This window comes from Bombina bombina, chromosome 2 (genome assembly GCF_027579735.1).
Source record: "Bombina bombina isolate aBomBom1 chromosome 2, aBomBom1.pri, whole genome shotgun sequence".
In the NCBI taxonomy this organism is placed as follows: domain Eukaryota; kingdom Metazoa; phylum Chordata; class Amphibia; order Anura; family Bombinatoridae; genus Bombina; species Bombina bombina.
In genome coordinates, this window is record NC_069500.1 from 1061385600 (window position 1) to 1061407463 (window position 21864).

Genomic DNA, 21864 nt, shown 5'->3' on the forward strand with positions numbered 1-21864 from the left:
TTGAAAACCCACGCTTGGATAAAATCAAGCGTTCAATTTCCAAGCAGTCAGCTGCAGAGAAACTAGATTTGGATGTTCGAATGGACCTTGTACTAGAAGATCCTGTCTCAAAGGTAGCTTCCATGGTGGAGGCGATGACATTCACCAGGTCTGCATACCAAGTCCTGCGTGGCCACGCAGGAGCTATCAGAATCACTGAGGCCTTCTCCTGTTTGATCCTGGCTACGAGCCTGGGAAGGAGAGGAAACGGTGGAAATACATAAGCTAGGTTGAACGACCAAGGCGCCACTAATGCATCCACTAGAGTCGCCTTGGGATCCCTGGATCTGGACCCGTAACAAGGAACCTTGAAATTCTGACGGGACGCCATCAGATCCATGTCCGGAATGCCCCATAATTGAGTTAACTGGGCAAAGACCTCCGGGTGGAGTTCCCACTCCCCCGGATGGAAAGTCTGACGACTCAAGTAATCCGCCTCCCAGTTGTCTACTCCTGGGATGTGAATTGCAGATAGGTGCTCCCTGATGATTGATGTAAGCTACAGTCGTCATGTTGTCCGACTGGAATATTATGAATCCGGCTCTCCCTAGTTGAGGCCAAGCCTGGAGCGCATTGAAAATCGCTCTCAGTTCCAGGATGTTTATCAGGAGAAGGGACTCTTCCCGAGACCATAGACCCTGAGCTTTCCGGGAGTCCCAGACCGCGCCCCAGCCTGATAGACTGGCGTTGGTCGTGACAATGACCCACTCTGGTCTGCGGAAACTCATTCCCTGAGACAGGTGATCCTGAGTCAACCACCAACAGAGTGAGTCTCTGGTTACCTGGTCTACTTGAATCTGAGGAGACAAGTCTGCATAGTCCCCATTCCACTGATTGAGCATGCACAGTTGTAATGGTCTTAGATGAATTCGAGCAAAAGGAACCATGTCCATTGCTGCAACCATCAAACCTACTACTTCCATGCACTGAGCTATGGAAGGCTGCAGAATAGAGTGAAGAACTTGACAAGCGTTTAGAAGCTTTGACTTTCTGACCTCTGTCAGGAAGATCTTCATTTCTAAAGAATCTATTATTGTTCCCAAAAAGGGAACTCTTGTTGACGGAGACAGGGAACTCTTTTCTACGTTCACCTTCCACCCGTGAGATCTGAGAAAGGCTAGAACAATGTCTGTATGAGCCTTTGCCTTGGAAAGAGACGACGCTTGAAATAGAATGTCGTCTAGATAAGGTGCCACTGCAATGCCCCTCGCTCTTAGAACCGCTAGAAGGGACCCTAGCACCTTTGTGAAAATTCTGGGAGCAGTGGCTAAACCGAATGGAAGAGCCACAAACTGGTAATGTTTGTCCAGAAAGGCGAACCTTAGGAACTGATGATGATCTTTGTGGATAGGAATATGTAGGTACGCATCCTTTAAATCCACGGTAGTCATATATTGACCCTCCTGGATTGTAGGTAAAATAGTTCGAATGGTTTCCATTTTGAACGATGGAACCCTGAGGAATTTGTTTAGAATTTTTAAATCCAGAATTGGTCTGAAAGTTCCCTCTTTTTTGGGAACTACAAACAGGTTTGAGTAAAACCCCTGACCTTGTTCCGCTGTTGGAACTGGGTGTATCACTCCCATTTTTAACAGGTCTCCTACGCAATGTAAGAATGCCTGTCTCTTTATCTGGTCTGAAGATAAGTGAGACATGTGGAACCTTCCCCTTGGAGGAAGTTCCTTGAATTCTAGAAGATAACCCTGAGAGACTATTTCTAGTGCCCAGGGATCCGGAACATCTCTTGCCCAAGCCTGAGCAAAGAGAGAGAGTCTGCACCCTACTAGATCCGGTCCCGGATCGGGGGCTACCCCTTCATGCTGTCTTGGTAGCAGCAGCAGGCTTCTTGGTCTGTTTACCCTTGTTCCAGCCTTGCATTGGTTGGAAAGCGTTACCCTCTTGTCTAGAGGCCGCAGAGTTAGGAGACGGTCCGTTCCTGAAGTTACGAAAGGAACGAAAATTGGACTTATTCTTAGCCTTAAAAGGCCTATCCTGTGGGAGGGCATGTCCCTTCCCCCCCAGTGATGTCTGAAATAATTTCCTTCAATTCTGGCCCAAAAAGGGTCTTACCTTTGAAAGGAATATTAAGCAATTTTGTCTTGGAAGATACGTCCGCCGACCAAGACTTTAGCCAGAGCGCTCTGCGCGCCACAATTGCAAACCCTGAATTTTTCGCCGCTAATCTCGCTAATTGCAAAGCGGCATCTAAAATAAAGGAATTAGCTAACTTAAGTGCGTGAATTCTGTCCATGACTTCCTCGTATGGAGTCTCCTTATTGAGCGACTTTTCTAGTTCATCGAACCAGAAACACGCCGCCGTAGTGACAGGAATAATGCACGAAATTGGTTGGAGGAGGTAACCTTGCTGAACAAAAATCTTTTTAAGCAAACCCTCCAATTTTTTATCCATAGGATCTTTGAAAGCACAATTGTCCTCAATGGGAATAGTCGTGCGTTTGGCTAGCGTAGAAACTGCCCCCTCAACCTTAGGGACTGTTTGCCATGTGTCCTTCCTTGGGTCGACCATGGAGAACAATTTCTTAAATATAGTAGGTGGGACAAAAGGTATGCCTGGTTTCTCCCACTCCTTATTCACTATGTCCGCCACCCTTTTAGGTATCGGAAAACCACATACTCTTCACCATCTCCGTGGAGATGCTACTTGTTCAGAGCGGCAAAGAGAATGACTGGGGGGCGGAGCCTGAGGAGGGGCTATATGGACAGCTTTTGCTGTGCTCTTTGCCATTTCCTGTTGGGGAAGAGAATATTCCCACAAGTAATGGAGGACGCCGTGGACCGGACACACCAATGTTGGAGAAATTTAGTTCTTTCAGTTCTTCAAGGGGTTCCGTTTGAACCTCTACATTCCATAGATATCAAGTTACTATCTTGGAAAGTTTTGTTTTTGGTAGCTATTTCTTCTGCTAGAAGAGGTTCTGAATTGTCTGCTTTGCAGTGTAATTCACCTTACCTGGTGTTCCATGCAGATAAGGTCGTTTTACGTACCAAACCTGGTTTTCTTCCAAAAGTGGTTTCCAATAAGAATATTAACCAGGAAATAGTTGTTCCTTCTCTGTGTCCTAATCCAGATTCTAACAAGGAACGTCTGTTGCACAATCTTGATGTGGTTCGTGCTTTAAAGTTCTATCTTAAAGCAACTAAAGACTTCAGACAAACATCGTCCTTGTTTGTCGTCTATTCTGGCAAGAGGAGAGGTCAAAAGGCGACTGCGACCTCTCTGTCCTTCTGGCTGGAAAGCATCATCCGGTTGGCTTATGAGACTGCTGGAAGGCAGCCCCCTGAACGAATTACAGCTCACTCTACTAGAGCTGTGGCTTCCACATGGGCTTTCAAGAATGAGGCTTCTGTTGAACAGATCTGTAAGGCAGCGACTTGGTCTTCACTGCATACATTTGCCAAATTTTACAAATTCGATACTTTTGCTTCTTCGGAGGCTATTTTTGGGAGAAAGGTTTTACAAGCAGTGGTGCCTTCCGTTTAGGTTACCTGACTTGTTCCCTCCCTTCATCCGTGTCCTAAAGCTTTGGTATTGGTTCCCACAAGTAAGGATGAAGCCGTGGACCGGATACACCAATGTAGGAGAAAACAGAATTTATGTTTACCTGATAAATTTCTTTCTCCTACGGTGTATCCGGTCCACGGCCCACCCTGGCTTTTTAGTCAGGTTTAAATTTATTTTTATAAAACTACAGTCACCACTGCACCCTATGGTTCTCCTTTTTCTCCTAACCGTCGGTCGAATGACTGGGGGGGGCGGAGCCTGAGGGGAGCTATATGGACAGGTCTGCTGTGTGCTCTCTTTGTCACTTCCTGTGGGGATTGAGAATATCCCACAAGTAAGGATGAAGCTGTGGACCGGATACACCGTAGGAGAAAGAAATTTATCAGGTAAACATAAATTCTGTTTTTCCTCTTTTATTTACTGTACCCACACATATTATATACCGTTTTTCTCGCAGTTAAATGGACTTTCTAAAGATACCATTATTTTCATCATATCTTATAATTTACTATAAACATTTTTATAAAATATGAGGAAAAAATGGAAAAAACACACTTTCTTTCATGTGATTGGCAAGAGTCCATGAGCTAGTGATGTATGGGATATACAATCCTACCAGGAGGGGCAAAGTTTCCCAAACCTCAAAATGCCTATAAATACACCCCTCACCACACCCACAATTCAGTTTTACAAACTTTGCCTCCTATGGAGGTGGTGAAGCAAGTTTGTGCTAAGATTTCTACGTTGACATGCGCTTCTCAGCATTTTGAAGCCCGATTCCTCTCAGAGTACAGCGAATGTCAGAGGGATGTGAAGGGAGTATCACCTACTGAATGCAATGATTTCCCTAACGGGGGTCTATTAAGTTCTCTGTTATCGGTCGTAGAGATTCATCTCCTACCTCCCTTTTCAGATCGACGATATACTCTCATATACCATTACCTCTACTGATAACTGTTTCAGTACTGGTTTGGCTATCTGCTATATGTGGATGGGTGTCTTTTGGTAAATGTTTTTTATTACTTAAGACACCCCAGCTATGGTTTGACACTTTATGCTTTTATATAAAGTTCTAAATATATGTATTGTACTTATATTTGCCATGAGTCAGGTTCATGTATTTCCTTGTGCAAACTGTCAGTTTCATATTTAGGGAAAATAAACATATTAAGAAATATTTTTTCTTACCTGGGGTTTTAGTCTTTATTTCTGATTGACTACATTTTTCTTACAAATTGCGGGCAGTACTAGGCTTGCGGGTGCGCCAAATGCTAGACTTTATTGCGTCATTCTTGGCGCAATATTTTTTTTGGCGCGAAAGTACGTCAGTTGACGCCGAGTCTTACACATGGTTGCGTCGTTAGTGACGCAAGTGTCATTTCCGGATGTTGTTGGCGCCCAAAAAATTTCTCAGTTACGTTGTGCGTCATACTTGGCGCCACATTTTTCATTTATTTATTACCCCATTGCTATTTGCCTCTTTCTATGTCAGAGGGCTGTTTGCATTTTTTTCCCATTCCTGAAACTGTCATATAAGGAAATTGATAATTTTGCTTTATATGTTGTTTTTTCTTTTACATTTTGCAAGATGTCTCAATCTGATCCTGCTTCAGAAGTATCTGTTGGAAATTTGCTGCCTGACATCGGTTCTACCAAAGCTAAGTGCATTTGTTGTAAGATTGTGGAAATTATATCTCCGAATGTCATTTGTAATAGTTGTCATGATAAACTTTTACATGCAGAGAATGTATCCATCAGTAATAGTACATTGCCAGTTGCAGTTCCTTCAACTTCCAATGTACATGATATACTTATGAATTTTAAAGAATTTGTTACTGATTCTATTCAGAAGGCTTTGTCTGCATTTCCGCCTTCTAATAAACGTAAAAGGTTTTTTAAAACCTCATAAAGTTGATGAAATTTCAAATGACCGACAACATAATGATTTATCCTCTGATGAGGATCTATCTGATTCAGAAGATCCTTCCTCAGATATTGACACTGACAAATCTACTTATTTGTTCAAAATAGAGTATATTCGTTCTTTGTTAAAAGAAGTGTTAATTACTTTGGATATTGAGGAAGCTAGTCCTCTTGACATTAAGACTAGTAAACGTTTAAATGCTGTTTTTAAACCTCCTGTGGTTACTCCAGAGGTTTTTCCTATTCCTGATGCTATTTCTGAGATGATTTCTAAGGAATGGAATAAGCCAGGTACTCCTTTTATTCCTTCTTCAAGGTTTAAAAAATTGTATCCTTTACCAGCAATTTCTATAGAGTTTTGGGAAAAGATCCCCAAAGTTGATGGGGCTATTTCTACTCTTGCTAAACGTACCACTATTCCTATGGAAGATAGTACTTCTTTTAAAGATCCTTTAGATAGGAAACTTGAATCCTATCTAAGGAAAACAGAATTTATGCTTACCTGATAAATTACTTTCTCTTGTGGTGTATCCAGTCCACGGATTCATCCTAACAGGAAGTGGCAAAGAGAGCACACAGCAGAGCTGTCCATGTAGATCCCCCTCTAGCTCCACCCCCCCAGTCATTCGACCGAAGGTTAGGAAGAAAAAGGAGAAACCATAGGGTGCAGTGGTGACTAGTTTAAACTAAAAATATACCTGACTAATAGCCAGGGCGGGCCGTGGACTGGATACACCACAAGAGAAAGTAATTTATCAGGTAAGCATAAATTCTGTTTTCTCTTGTAAGGTGTATCCAGTCCACGGATTCATCCTTTACTTGTGGGATACCAATACCAAAGCTTTAGGACATGGATGAAGGGAGGGAACAAGACAGGCACCACTGCTTGTAAAACCTTTCTCCCAAAAATAGCCTCAGAAGAAGCAAAAGTATCAAATTTGGAAAAAGTATGCAGCGAAGACCAAGTCGCTGCCTTACAAATCTGTTCAACAGAAGCCTCATTTTTAAAAGCCCATGTGGAAGCCACTGCTCTGGTAGAATGAGCAGTAATTGTTTCAGGAGGCTGCTGGCCAGCAGTCTCATAGGCCAGACGGATGATGCTTTTCAGCCAAAAGGAAAGAGAGGTAGCAGTCGCCTTCTGACCTCTCCTCTTACCAGAATAGATGACAAACAATGAAGTTGTTTGTCTGAAATCCTTAGTTGCTTGTAAATGGAACTTTAAAGCACGAACCACATTGAGATTGTGTAACAGACGTTCCTTCTTCGAAGAAGGATTAGGACACAGAGAAGGAACAACAATTTCCTGGTTAATATTCTTATTAGACACAACCTTAGGAAGAAAACCGGGTTTGGTACGCAAAACTACCTTATCTGCGTGGAACACCAAGTAAGGTGAGTCACACTGTAAGGCAGATAACTCTGAAACTCTTCGAACAGAAGAGATAGCTACCAAAAACAAAACTTTCCAAGATAAAAGTTTAATATCTATGGAATGTAAAGGTTCAAACTGAACCCCTTGCAGAACTGAAAGAACTAAATTCAGACTCCATGGCGGAGCCACAGGTCTATAAACAGGCTTGATTCTGACTAAAGCCTGACTAAACGCTTGAACGTCTGGTACCTCTGCCAGACGTTTGTGTAAAAGAATAGACAAAGCAGATATCTGTCCTCTTAAGGAACTAGCTGATAATCCTTTCTCCAATCCTTCTTGGTGAAAGGACAATATTCTGGGAATCCTAATCTTACTCCATGAGAAACCCTTGGATTCGCACCAACAAAGATATTTTCGCCAAAACTTATGGTAGATTTTCCTGGTGACAGGCTTTTTAGCCTGAATCAGGGTATCGATAACCGACTCGGAGAAACCATGCTTAGATAGAATTAGGCGTTCAATCTCCAAGCAGTCAGACGCAGAGAAATTAGATTTGGATGTTTGAAAGGACCTTGAAGTAGAAGGTCCTGCCTCATTGGCAGAGTCCATGGTGGAATGGATGACATGTCCACTAGGTCTGCATACCAAGTCCTGCGTGGCCACGCAGGTGCTATTAGAATCACTGACGCCCTCTCCTGCTTGATTCTGGCAACCAGACGAGGAAGGAGAGGAAACGGTGGAAACACATAGGCCAGATTGAAGGACCAAGGCGCTGCTAGAGCATCTATCAACACCGCCTGGGGATCCCGGGACCTGGACCCGTAAAGAGGAAGTTTGGCATTCTGACGAGACGCCATCAGATCCAATTCTGGAGTGCCCCATAGCTGAGTCAGCTGGGCAAATACCTCCGGGTGGAGTTCCCACTCCCCCGGATGAAAAGTCTGACGACTTAGAAAATCCGCTTCCCAGTTGTCTACTCATGGGATGTAAATTGCTGAGAGGTGGCAAGAGTGATCCTCCGCTCACTTGATTATTTTGGTTACTTCCATCATTGCTAGGGGACTCCTTGTTCCTCCTTGATGGTTGATGTAAGCTACAGTCGTGATGTTGTCAGACTGAAATCTGATGAATTTGGCCGCAGCTAGCTGAGGCCATGCCTGAAGAGCGTTGAATATCGCCCTCAGTTCCAGTATGTTTATCGGGAGAAAAGCTTCTTCCCGAGACCATAAGCCCTGAGCTTTCAGGGAGTCCCAGACAGCACCCCAGCCCAACAGACTGGCGTCGGTCGTTACGATGATCCACTCTGGTCTGCGGAAACACATTCTCTGAGACAGGTGATCTAGAGACAACCACCAGAGAAGAGAATCTCTGGTCCCCTGGTCCAACTGTATTTGAGGAGACAAATCTGCATAATCCCCATTCCACTGTTTGAGCATGCATAGTTGCAGTGGTCTGAGGTGTATCCGTGCAAAAGGGACTATGTCCATTGCCGCTACCATTAGTCCGATTGTCTCCATGCACTGAGCTACAGACGGCCGAGGAATGGAATGAAGAGCTCGGCAAGTAGTTAAGAGTTTTAACTTTCTGACCTCCGTCAGAAATATTTTCATTTCTACCGAGTCTATTAGTGTTGCTAGGAAGGGAACTCTTGTGAGGGGGGAGAGAGAACTCTTTTTGATGTTCACCTTCCACCCGTGAGACCTCAGAAAGGCCACTACAATTTCCGTGTGAGACTTGGCTCTTTGGAAAGTTGACGCCTGAATTAAGATGTCGTCTAGATAAGGCGCCACTGCTGTGCCCCGCGGTCTTAGCACCGCCAGGAGGGACCCTAGCACCTTTGTGAAAATTCTGGGAGCAGTGGCCAACCCGAAAGGGAGAGCCACAAACTGAAAATGCTTGTCCAGAAAGGCAAACCTGAGAAACTGGTGATGATCTTTGTAGATAGGAATATGTAGATACGCATCCTTTAGATCCACGGTAGTCATATATTGACCCTCCTGGATCATTGGTAAGATTGTCCGAATGGTCTCCATCTTGAATGATGGGACTCTGAGGAATTTGTTTAGAATTTTGAGATCCAGGATTGGTCTGAAAGTTCCTTCTTTTTTGGAACCACAAACAGGTTTGAGTAAAACCCCAGCCCTTGTTCCGCAATTGGAACTGGGTGGATCACTCCCATTGTATGTAGGTCTTCTACACAGCGTAAGAACGCCTCTTTCTTTATCGTGTCTGTAGACAGACGAGAAATATGGAACCTTCCCCTTGGAGGGGAGTCCTTGAATTCTAGAAGATATCCCTGGGATACAATCTCTAAGGCCCAGGGATCATGTACGTCTCTTGCCCAGGCCTGAGCGAAGAGAGAGAGTCTGCCCCCTACTAGATCCGGTCCCGGATCGGGGGCTACCCCTTCATGCTGTGTTGGGGGCAGCCGCAGGCTTCTTGGCCTGTTTACCCTTGTTCCAGCCCTGGTAAGGTTTCCAGGCTGCCCTGGGTTGTGAAGTGTTACCCTCTTGCTTTGCAGCAGGGGAGGATGAAGCGAGACCGCTCCTGAAATTTCGAAAGGAACGAAAAATATTTTGTTTGTTCTTTGTCTTAAAGGACTTGTCCTGAGGGAGAGCATGGCCTTTTCCCCCAGTGATTTCTGAGATAATTTCTTTCAATTCAGGCCCGAAAAGGGTCTTTCCTTTGAAAGGAATGTTCAGTAGTTTGGATTTTGACGACACATCGGCCGACCAGGACTTTAGCCATAGCGCCCTGTGCGCCAGAATGGCGAAACCTGAATTCTTTGCCGCTAACTTAGCTAGTTGGAAAGCGGCATCTGTGATAAAAGAATTAGCCAGCTTAAGAGCCTTAATTCTGTCCATAATGTCCTCATATGAGGTCTCCGTCTGGAGCGCATCTTCCAGCGCCTCGAACCAGAAAGCAGCTGCAGTAGTTACCGGAACAATGCACGCTATAGGTTGGAGAAGAAAACCTTGATGAACAAAAATTTTCTTAAGTAAACCCTCTAATTTTTTATCCATAGGGTCTTTAAAAGCACAACTGTCCTCAATTGGTATGGTTGTGCGTTTAGCAAGTGAAGAAACAGCCCCCTCCACCTGGTGTCAGATATGGGGAACATTTTCTTAAAAACAGGAGGGGGAACAAACGGAATACCTGGTCTATCCCACTCCCTAGTTACTATATCCGCAATCCTCTTAAGGACCGGGAACACATCAGTGTAAACAGGAACTTCTAGGTACTTGTCCATTTTACACAATTTCTCTGGAACCACCAAAGGGTCACAGTCATCCAGAGTAACTAATACCTCCCTGAGTAATAAGCGGAGGTGTTCTAGTTTAAATTTAAAGGCCAACGTATCTGAGTCTGTCTGAGGAGCAACCTTTCCCGAATCGGAAATTTCTCCCTCAGACAGCACATCCCCCGCCCCCATTTCAGAGCGTTGTGAGTGTATATCGGATACGGCTACTAAAGCGTCAGAATGCTCATAATCTGTTCTTAAAACAGAGCTATCACGCTTTGCAGGTAACACGGGCAGTTTAGATAAAAATACTGAGAGGGTATTATCCATAACTGCCGCCAAGTCTTGTAAGGTAAAAGAGTTAGACGCGCTAGAGGTGCTAGGCGTCGCTTGAGCGGGCGTAACTGGTTGTGACACTTGGGGAGAGATCAATGGGCTAACCTCATTACCTTCTGTCTGAGAATCATCTTGGGCCACATTTTTAAGTGCAACAATATGGTCTTTAAGGTGTATAGACATATCAGTACAAGTGGGACACATTTTGAGAGGGGGTTCCACCATGGCTTCTAAACACATTGAACAAGGATTTTCCTTGGTGTCAGACATGTTTAACAGCCTAGTAGTAAGACAAACAGGCTTAGAAATCACTTTAATCAAGCAAAAACACACTTTGCAAAAAAACGTTACTATGTCTTTAAGAGATAGAAAAGGCACACAATTTTCCAAAACAGTGAAAAATGCACCAAACTTTTTGAAATTTTCACAGTATGTACCTAAAGCATTGGTAAGATTGCACAACTAGCAAGAAAAACGATTAACCCCTTAATGCCCAAACCGGATCAATAGTAAGCTAACAGACCGGTTAAAACAACTTTAGCACCTTGCCACAGCTCTGCTGTGGCCCTACCTTCCCTTAGGAGTCAGATTTATGGGTAAAAAGCTTCTTATGGGTCCTCAAACTGTAGCAGGAGCCACCATGTGAAAACAGCCTGAAGATCTAGTCAATCTAACTGCGCATCTGAGGCGCGAAATTAGGCCCCTCCCACCTTACTCCGGTGCTGTGAGGCCTAAAGAAACACTCCTAAGAGTTATAATATTAACCATGTGGGTAACAACCCCTGAAAGAAACCCAAAGGGACCTTCAAAGTATCTCAAAACGATATTTATTAGTAAAAACCGTTTGTCCATAAAAAAGTGTCAACTTGCCATAAAAGTGTCAACCAGCATAAATTAGCCCTTTTATGTAAGCTTGTAATTCCATACTTAGTCTCTGAATAAAGCTTACCCTTCCCTCATGGGGATCTTATCAGTCCTTTTCTAGCATTATCACAGTCTTGTCTAGAAATAAATGACTGAACATACCTTATTGCAGCCTAACCTGCAAACCGTTCCCCCCAACTGAAGTTTTCTTGTACTCCTCAGTCCTGTGTGGGAACAGCAGTGGATTTTAGTTACAACATGCTAAAATCATCTTTCTCTCTGCAGAAATCTTCATCTCTTTTCTGCTGGAGAGTAAATAGTACACACCGGTACCATTTAAAATAACAAACTTTTGCTTGTAGAACAAAAACTACAAATCTAACACCACATTCACTTTACCCTTCCGAGAGGGACCCTATTGCTTAGAGCCAGCAAAGAGAATGACTGGGGGTGGAGCTAGAGGGGGAGCTATATGGACAGCTCTGCTGTGTGCTCTCTTTGCCACTTCCTGTTAGGAAGGAGAATATCCCACAAGTAAATGATGAATCCGTGGACTTGGATACACCTTACAAGAGAAAGCCTATTTATATTCAGGTCATTTTCTCAGGCCTGCAATTTCTTTGGCTGATGCATCAACTTTTTGGTTGGAGATTTTAGCACAACAAGAATTGGATTCTGACATATCTAGCATTGTTCGCTTACTGCAGCATGCTAATCATTTTATTTGTGATGCCATTGTTGATATCAAAATTGATGTTAGATCCATGTCTTTAGCTATTTTAGCTAGAAGAGTTTTATGGCTTAAATCTTGGAATGCTGATATGATATTTAAGTCTAGATTATTATCTCTTTCCAAGGTAATAATTTATTTGGTTCTCAGTTGGATTCTATTATTTCAACTGTTACTCAGCTCAGCTGGTAGGTGGCAGATTAAGGTTTTTCAAGGATATTTGGATAAATTCTGTCCAAAATCAATGGATTCAGAACATTATCTCTCAAGGGTATCGAATAGGATTCAGAGTAAGACCTCCTGTGAGAAGATTTTTTTTCCTCACGTATCCCAGCAAATCCAGTAAAAGCTCAGGCTTTCCTGGAGTCTTCAGGGGTAATCATGCCGGTTCCTTTTCAGGAACAAGGTCTGGGGTTTTATTCAAATCTATTCATTGTCCCAAAGAAGGAAAATTCATTCAGATCAGTTCTGGATCTGAAAATTTTGAATCGTTATGTAAGAGTACCAACTTTCAAGATTGTGACTATAAGGACTATTCTGCCTTGTGTTCAGCAAGGACATTATATGTCTACAATAGACTTGCAGGATGTTCTTCTATTCCTTTACAGGTCTCAGAAGGTGTGGACCGGGATAGCTCTGAAGAAGGAGACAAGTCTGCTCGTCCTAAAGTTAAAGAGATCTCTGGGATCCCTTTAGGAAAAAGATCAGAAGAGCAGGGAGACGAACCAAGAAAGTCAGGAAGGAGGGCCAAATTAAACAAGGACTAAGTGTTCTTAATTTATCTGACGTTATTTTGAGTCCTGAACAAATTGCCTTATTATCAAGGGGACTGGGTTTTGCACCGACGAATACCTTTTCGGCATTCAAGACATTATTGGATGTTAATACATTTTTCAGGAATCTGACCTTGAAGAGGTCTTTCTTGGTGCAGAATCGCAGTGCTCATACCAATTATGTTGATGTCAATAGTACTAACTGAAATGATGCAACAGGTTCGAACATTAACCAGTTGTTAGATTTTGAAGATGACATCTTGATACAAGACCTTAGTGAAATGGAGGGTAATTATGGTTTACAGGATGCAGATATTCCAGCACCATCAAAACATTCATCCAGTTTTTATCCTACACAGTTTAGGGGAACTGCATTAAACATGTATCAGAAAAAAGTTGAAAGAGAGATATTGGCATTGGAGGATAGTGTTAAACAGATCAAGAGGAAAGAATTTAATTTAACACTGAAAGAAAGAGCCGCATTAACTTCTCTTGAGAATAATGACAACATTGTTATCCGTAATTCGGATAAGGGTGGGAATGTGGTCGTTCTTAATAAGAGCGACTACATCCTAGAGAGCAACAGGCGGTTATGTGACCCTAAAACATATAGGAAGATCAGTTCTAATCCCACTTCTTTATTCAAGTCAAAGCTTGTAAGAATATTGGAACAAACAGTGGCTGTTGGACTCCTCACCAGGGATCAAGTTGAGATGTTGGTCCCTGAGAATCTGCGGATTCCAATTTTCCACTACTTACCTAAAACCCATAAGAGTTTGACCCAACCTCCGGGACGTCCTATCGTCTCTGGGATTGGGTCTCTCTTTGAGCCCACTTCTGAATGGATAGATTCAATTTTGCAACCCCTGGTGAGGAGTCTAAAAAGCTATTTGAGAGATTCCACACATCTCTTGCAGCTGTTGAAATTGTTAAAATGGGAGAAGGAATATAAATGGGCAGTGGTGGACGCCACTGCCCTATATTTCAGTATCCCTCATCATATGGGGGTACAGGCCATCAGGTATTTTCTTAATGGTCAGACGAGATTTTCGGAGACCAAATTGGTATTGTGCGAAATCATAGATTTCTTGCTCAAACACAATTTGTTCATGTTTAATAAAGATTTCCACATACAGATTTGCGGGACGGCTATGGGGGCAAAATTTGCCCCCTCGTTCGCAAATCTGTATGTGGGATGTTGGGAGGATAAGTACCTTTACTCCAGTGACAATCCATTCAAAGATCGGGTCGTCTTGGCTTTGTGGGTGACACTTATGGAACAACAGACAATTTTCTTGATCTTACTTTAAAGGGTGATGCTGACTTGGGAATGGTTATAAGTGATACATTCCGTAAGGTGACAGCAAGAAATACCATTCTCCATGCAAAATCTTGTCATCCTCCTCACCTGGTGCGTTCAATCCCAAGAGATCAGCTCCTACGATTGCGCAGAAATACTAATTCTGATGTTCTATTTGATGAGCAACGACTCAAGGTGAAAGGGTATGACGTTGAATCAGAGTTACAATGAGGTGAGGTCTAAAACGCAACACGAGCAGGTTCAAGGATCCACCAGACCAAGTGCTGTGACACAAGAAACAGTGGTCTTTTCGACTGAATACTCGAGCCAATTCCATCAAGTTTATTTTATTTTGAAGAAAAATCTTCACCTACTTGAAGAAGATGAGACCTTGAGGTCACATATTGGCAAATGTAAATTTGTGTCGAAAAGACCACCAACATTGTCTTCTAAGTTGTCCCCGAGTTTGGTTTGTTCTGAAATGATAGACAGATGTGACTGGATTAAAAAGAAAGGGACCTATAGATGTGGACATGGTCCCTGTGTTACTTGTAGTGACATTAGCACAGGTAATTGTTTTAAGAGCACATATACTGGAGAAGAATTTCCGCAAAAATTCTATGCTAATTGTAGAACTACATTTGCAGTATATCTTCTTGAATGTAAATATTACAATCTACAGTACACAGGTCAAACGACCAGGGAATTGAGGTCCAGAATCAGGGAGCACATAAGAGACACAAGAGAATATGTAAAAGAATCTGCAGTGGCCAGGCACTTTAATCTTATACACATGACCAATGTTTTTAACATGAAGGTTCAAGTGATTGACCGTATCATGTTCCCACCTAGGGGGGGGTGATAGGTGTAAATTGTTATTAAAACAAGAATTATATTGGATTTATAAATTAAGAACCATCACCCCCCTAGGTTTGAATCGTAAATGGGACATGAGCTATTTCGTGGAATAAGTATACCGTGGTTCACACACACATAAATAAATATGTCCATATCACATTTTTCTAGCCTTAAGTACACAAATATTCTATATTAATCTAAAATAAACCAATGGTATATATGTAATCGTTTATTGTTATTTATAGTATGGTTATACTGATTGGTTATATATAAAGCATATGTCTGTGAATTTGGGCATTAATTCAGGATAGCCGTTCTGTTAGTTTAGGATATTTGTTTATTTATTTGTTTTTGGATGGGCTGTCAGAAATTTCCGCAATTGTATGTAAATTTCATCAGCAAAAAAACTTTTATTTGCTGACTTTTTGATGACCCATCATTAAACATAGTGATACCTTGGTCTGACAGTATCTTTGTATTTATGTATAGGATTAACACATTGCTGTCTAGTATGTGCTTTTCTGGTTATTCTACATGGGGTCCTTTCTGTGTAATATCCTTAGGTCACATGCAGGGTTAAGATATATAATATGTTTTATATGTTGACATGTTTGGCATTTTTTTTATATATTAATATATCTATTCACTTTTTTCTTCCTCAGTAGTGCAGTGCATGTAATTAGGAACATTTGTTTTTTATGATATATGCATATATTTGTATTTTATGTATACTTGTATGTTGTTTCATATAATTGTTAACAGGTGTATTTGTCCCTTTAAATAGGGCGAACATCACCTGACAAACTTACCCTGTGATTAAGTGCCCAACAGGGCACAAAACTAGTCAGGGAGCTTGGAGCTGTTTTTTTTTTTACCATTTTTTGCCCTGCGACTCCTTGCTTAAAGTGCTGCTGTATATGACTTTTTGCAGGATGCATATCTTCATATTCTGATTCTTTGCAGGATGCATACCTTCATATTCTGATTCATTCCAGGATGCATACCTTCATATTCTGATTCATTCCAGAACATTATCAATTCCTGAGATTCTCTTTTCTAGACAAGCATTACCAATTTGTTGCTCTTCCATTTGGCCTAGCAACAGCTCCAAGAATCTTTTCAAAAGTTCTAGGTGCCCTACTCTCTGTAATCAGAGAGCAGGGTATTGCGGTGTTTCCTTATTTGGACGATATCTTGGTACTAGCTCAGTCTTTACGTTCTGCAGAATCTCACACAAATCAACTAGTGTTGTTTCTTTAAAAACATGGTTGGAGGATCAATTTACCAAAGAGTTTCTTGATTCCTCAGACAAGGGTCACCTTTTTAGGCTTCCAGATAGATTCAGTGTCCATGACTCTGTCTCTAACAGACAAGAGACGTTTGAAATTGGTTGCAGCCTGTCGGCACCTTCAGTCTGTCATTCCCTTCAGTGGCTATGTGCATGGACGTTTTAGGCCTCATGACTGCAGCATCGGACGCGATTCCTTTTGCTCATTTTCACATGAGACCTCTACAGCTTTGTATGCTGAATCAATGGTGCAGGGATTATACAAAGATATCACAGTTAATATCCTTAAATCCCAATGTTCGACACTCTGACGTGGTTAAATCACCAGCGTTTAGTTCAAGGGGTTTCCTTTGTTCGGCCAACCTGGACTGTGATCACTACAGACACAAGTCATTCAGGTTGGGGAGCTGTTTGGGGATCTCTGACAGCACAAGAGGTTTGGAAATCTCAAGAGGTGAGATTACCAATCAATATTTTAGAACTCCGTGCAATTCTCAGAGCTCTTCAGTTTTGGCCTTTGTTGAAGAAAGAACCGTTCATTTGCTTTCAGACAGACAATATCACAACTGTGGCATATGTCAATCATCAGGGTGGGACTTGCAGTCCCCAAGCTATGAAAGAAGTATCTCAGATACTTGATTGGGCGGAATCCAGCTCCTGTCTAATCCCTGCGGTGCATATCCCAGGTGTAGACAATTGGGAGGCGGATTATCTCAGCCGTCAGACTTTACATCCAGATGTGTTTTCTCAGATTGTTCAGATGTGGGGGCTTCCAGAGATAGATCTCATGGCCTCTCATCTAAACAAGAAACTTCCCAGATACCTGTCCAGGTTCAGGGATGTTCAGGCGGAAGCAGTGGATGCGCTGACACTTCCTTGGTGTTATCATCCTGCTTACATGTTCCTGCCTCTAGTTCTTCTTCCAAGAGTGATCTCCAAAATCATCATAGAACAATTGTGTGTGTTTCTGGTGGCTCCAGCATGGCCACACAGGTTTTGGTATGCAGATCTTGTTCGGATGTCCAGTTGCCAACCTTGGCCACTTCCGTTAAGGCCGGACCTACTGTCTCAAGGTCCATTTTTCCATCAGGATCTCAAATCATTAAATTTTAAGGTATGGAAATTGAACGCTTAGTGCTAAAGTCATAGAGGTTTCTCTGACTCAGTGATTAATACTATGTTACAAGCTTGTAAATCTGTCTCTAGAAAGATTTATTATCGAGTTTGGAAGACTTCCATTTCATGGTGTTCTCATAAATTTTCTTGGCATTCTTTTAGAATTCCTAGAATTTTACAGTTTCTTCAGGAGGGTTTGTGTCAGCAAGTTCCTTGAAGGGACAAATCTCTGCTCTTTCCGTTTTATTTCACAGAAAGATTACTAAACTTCCTGATATTCACTGTTTTGTACAGGCTTTAGTTTGTATTAAGCCTGTCATTAAATCAATTTCTCCTCCTTGGAGTCTTAATTTGGTTTTGAAGGCATTACAGGTTACTTCTATTGAGCCTATGCATTCTTTGGACATAAAACTACTTTCTTGGAAAGTGTTGTTTCTTTTGGCTATCTCTTCTGCTAGAAGAGTTTCTGAGCTTTCTGCTCTTTCTTGTGAATTCCCTTTTCTGATTTTTGCGGACTTCTTTTCAATTTTTACCTAAGGTTGTGAATTCTAACAACATTAGTAGAGAAATTGTTGTCCCTTCCTTGTGTCCTAATCCTAAGAATCCTTTGGAAAGATCCTTACATTCTTTGGATGTGGTAAGAGCTTTAAAATATTATGTTGAAGCTACTAAAGATTTCAGGAAGACTTCTAGTCTATTTGTTATCTTTTCGGGTCCTAGGAGAGGTCAGAAGGCTTCTGCTATTTCCTTGGCTTCATGGTTAAAGCTTTTGATTCATTCAGCTTATTTGGAGTCGGGTAAGACCCCGCCTCAGAGAATTACGGCTCATTCTACTAGATCAGTCTCCACTTTGTGGGCTTTTAAGAATGTAGCTTCAGTTGATCAGATTTGCAAAGCAGCAACTGCTGATGTTTTAAGTTTTTCTTTTCTTCATGAGAATAACTTATATTTTGAGTTGTGGATTAAATTTTCAGCAGAAAATGGCTGTTTTTTATTTTATCCCTCCCTCTCTAGTGACTCTTGCGTGGAGTTCCACATCTTGGGTATTGATATCCCATACGTCACTAGCTCATGGACTCTTGCCAATTACATGAAAGAAAACATAATTTATGTAAGAACTTACCTGATAAATTAATTTCTTTCATATTTGCAAGAGTCCATGAGGCCCACCCTTTTTATGGTGGTTATGATTTTTTTTTTTTGTATAAAGCACAATTATTTCCAAATTCCTTTGTTGATGCTTTTTACTCCTTTGTTTATCACCCCACTACTTGGCTATTCATTAAACTGAATTTTGGTGAGGGGTGTATTTATAGGCATTTTGAGGTTTGGGAAACTTTGCCCCTCCTGGTAGGATTGTATATCCCATACGTCACTAGCTCATGGACTCTTGCCAATATGAAAGAAATGAATTTATCAGCTAAGTTCTTACATAAATTATGTTTTTTCTAACTTTGACCCTCAAAATCTCTTACACATCTACAACCACCATAAAATACCAATGCTAAATAGTTTCTAAATGTTCTCTTGAGTTTAGAAATACCCAATGTTTACATGTTTTTGCTTTTTTGCAAGTTATAGGGCAATAAGTACAATTAGCACTTTGCTATTTCAAAACCATCCCCCCCAAATTAGCGATAGTTACATTGTAACACCGATATCTGTCAGGAATCCCTGAATAACCCTTCAAATGTATATATTTTTTAAAAGACGACAACCTAAGGTATTAAACTTGGGGTATTTTGACTTTTTTCATGCAACCATTTTACCACCAATCTATGCCAAAGTTTGGAGAGAAAAAAACAAATAGATTTTTTGACAAAGTAGCAATTTAAGAATACATTTACTGAGAATGTTAAAGGTTACTGTCAAATAACACCCTAATATGTCTTCAGCAGCATCTCCTGAGTACAGTGATACAACCCATGTATAGGTGTGTCGGGTTATCTGGGGGCTAAACGGCCTTAGTTTTAGGAAGCGCATTACAGTTTTTTAACTTGGAATGTTCACATCTGTCATCATGCACCCATGTCCTAATTGGGACATTTCTGAAGCTGGCCAATGAAATTTACCCCCATAAAACCATATATTTTTGAAAAGTAGACATCCTAGGGTATTTCAAATGGTGGTATTTTTACACTTTCCATGCACTAATTCAACCACCAGTCTTTTCAAACTTTTGGGTAGTCATTTTTTTTGTTGTTATTTTTCACACACGTACTTTAGGCATGGATTCTCAGTTCCTTTTATGTGTTACTGCCAAAAAACACCTTAATATGTGTTCAACAACATCTCCTGAGTACAGTGATACCACCCATGTATAGGTGTGTCGGGTTCTCTGGGGGCTAAAAGGCCTTATTTTTAGGGGGCACATCCCATGCACCCATGTCCTATTTAAGACATTTCTGAAGCCGGCCAATGTAATTTACCCCATCAAACCATATAATTTTGAGAAGTAGACATCCTAGGGTATTTCAAATGCTGGTATTAACACTTTCCATGCACTAATTCAACCACCAGTCTTTGTCAAACTATTGGGCATTCATTTTTTTGTGTTATTTTTCACACACATTGTACTTTAGACATGGATTCACAGCTCCTGTTATGTGTTACTGCCAAAGAAGACCCCAATATGTGGTCACCAACATCTCCTCAGTACAGTGATACCACCTATGCATAGGTTTGTTGGCTTGTTTGGGGGGTGCAATGCCAAATGTCTGACATGCGTTTGTGATTTTTTTTTTTTTTCACATTTAACAATTTTCTTTGCCTATCATCTTTTTGGGGGGTCTTAACATACCCCAACTTATTTGTTTTCCATGAATGTGCATATATTTGAAAAGTTGACACCCCAAGGTATTGTATATGGAGTGCTTTGATGCAACCGTTTTAGCCCGAGAAAGTGTATGGTGGTAATTTTTAAATTTTCATTTTTACACACACATTACTTTTAGACTATGATTTAGGAGAGACTGTTGTAAGTTATTGCAAAAACATACTTCAGGTTGTTTTCTGCAAGGCACCCTGAGAACACCTATGTCCCCCCATGCATAGGTTTGACAGGGGTTTTGGTTAAAAAAAAAAAAAACAGGCCCAATTTTAGAAAAAAAACAGTAGTGAAATGCAAAAATCTGGCACAGTAAAAGTAAAAAAAAAACCCCAGCAAATTTATTTATTTTTTAAAAAATTGACCATTGTATGGTACTGCTTGAAGCAGCCCCCAAGCTGTCCAGGGCAATCATGACAGTAATATATGGTGTCCCTTCTCTGCCCCCTCTTGGACAGACTCCTGCATTTTTTTTTGTGGTTTCTGCTCTGTTGCAGTAAGGGGGATTTTAAAAATAAAATGGGTAGGCTAGCCCCAACTCTGCTCTCTCCCATAACCGCCCGGGGAACAGGTGCATCATGGTACAAAATCCCCGAAATGATCTGGAGCTGAAACTGTAAAAGAAACTGGGGGATTTTTGTATCCACTGCGTCTCCCATATTTGTGCTGCATTATCTGTATATGGTCTTGTGAGATTGTAATCAATACCCTGCTATTTCACAGGGCCTCAGGAGGAAGATTTGGACCTCTTGATACTGTGAAGTAATCATGCTGTACCTTCAGCATAGAGGTAAAGTGCAGTTTTTATTCTGGGTACTTCAGACTAACTGTACTGCACTGATATATATTGGGAAGGCTCCCTTTATACTTTCCCCCCCAGACATTAGAGCAGTCCTGCATATCCTAAGAGCGCTGGGGTAAGTGTACATTGCAGGTCTTATTTCATATTGCCAGAGGACAGACCAGATCTGGCTTAGAGTCTGCACTTTTCTAGACACTCTAGAACGGACATGGGGGCTAGAAGCACTGGGAGGTGTTGTGTGCACAATAGGCTGGCTGGGGTGCTCTGTTTACAGCAAAAAATAAGACAGGCTATGCTTTTTAATTTTTGTAAGGCTCGGGTTCTTGGAAACTAAGTGCGCTTGTAGCGTTTTCAGTCAGCTAAGGCACTGCTAGATCACTATATGCGTTTACGGCATTTTGAGTATTTTTTTTATTATGCCCACGAAGGGCGGCACTTCCTTTAACAGAAAGTGTAAGTGCTCTATGCTAAATCTAAAGTCTGGTTCCTCCGCAGCTGGATGCTAAAAGGATGCCGATTCCGACCCATAATATGTAATAAGAGATGATTGCAGGGAACGTGGGACGGAGACCCCTCAGAGGTGGACGGCTCAGTGGTTCTAAACATCTAGGTATTTTAAGACATAACTACCCTATCAAGGCATGTGGAATATAAATGAGCAGGCGGGTATACCGTAGCCTCCTCACAATAAAAACAGGTATTAGAGGGTACTCCCTCTTTACCCAGAGCTAACGCATCACAATCCTCCATAGTTTGCGCTTTTAAAATGGACTACAGAAAAAGTAAATGGCACCTTTATACCCCCAATGGCTGAGACACTCACCACCCCCTATGACCCAGGCCCCACAGAGAAAAGGAAATTTATGCTTACC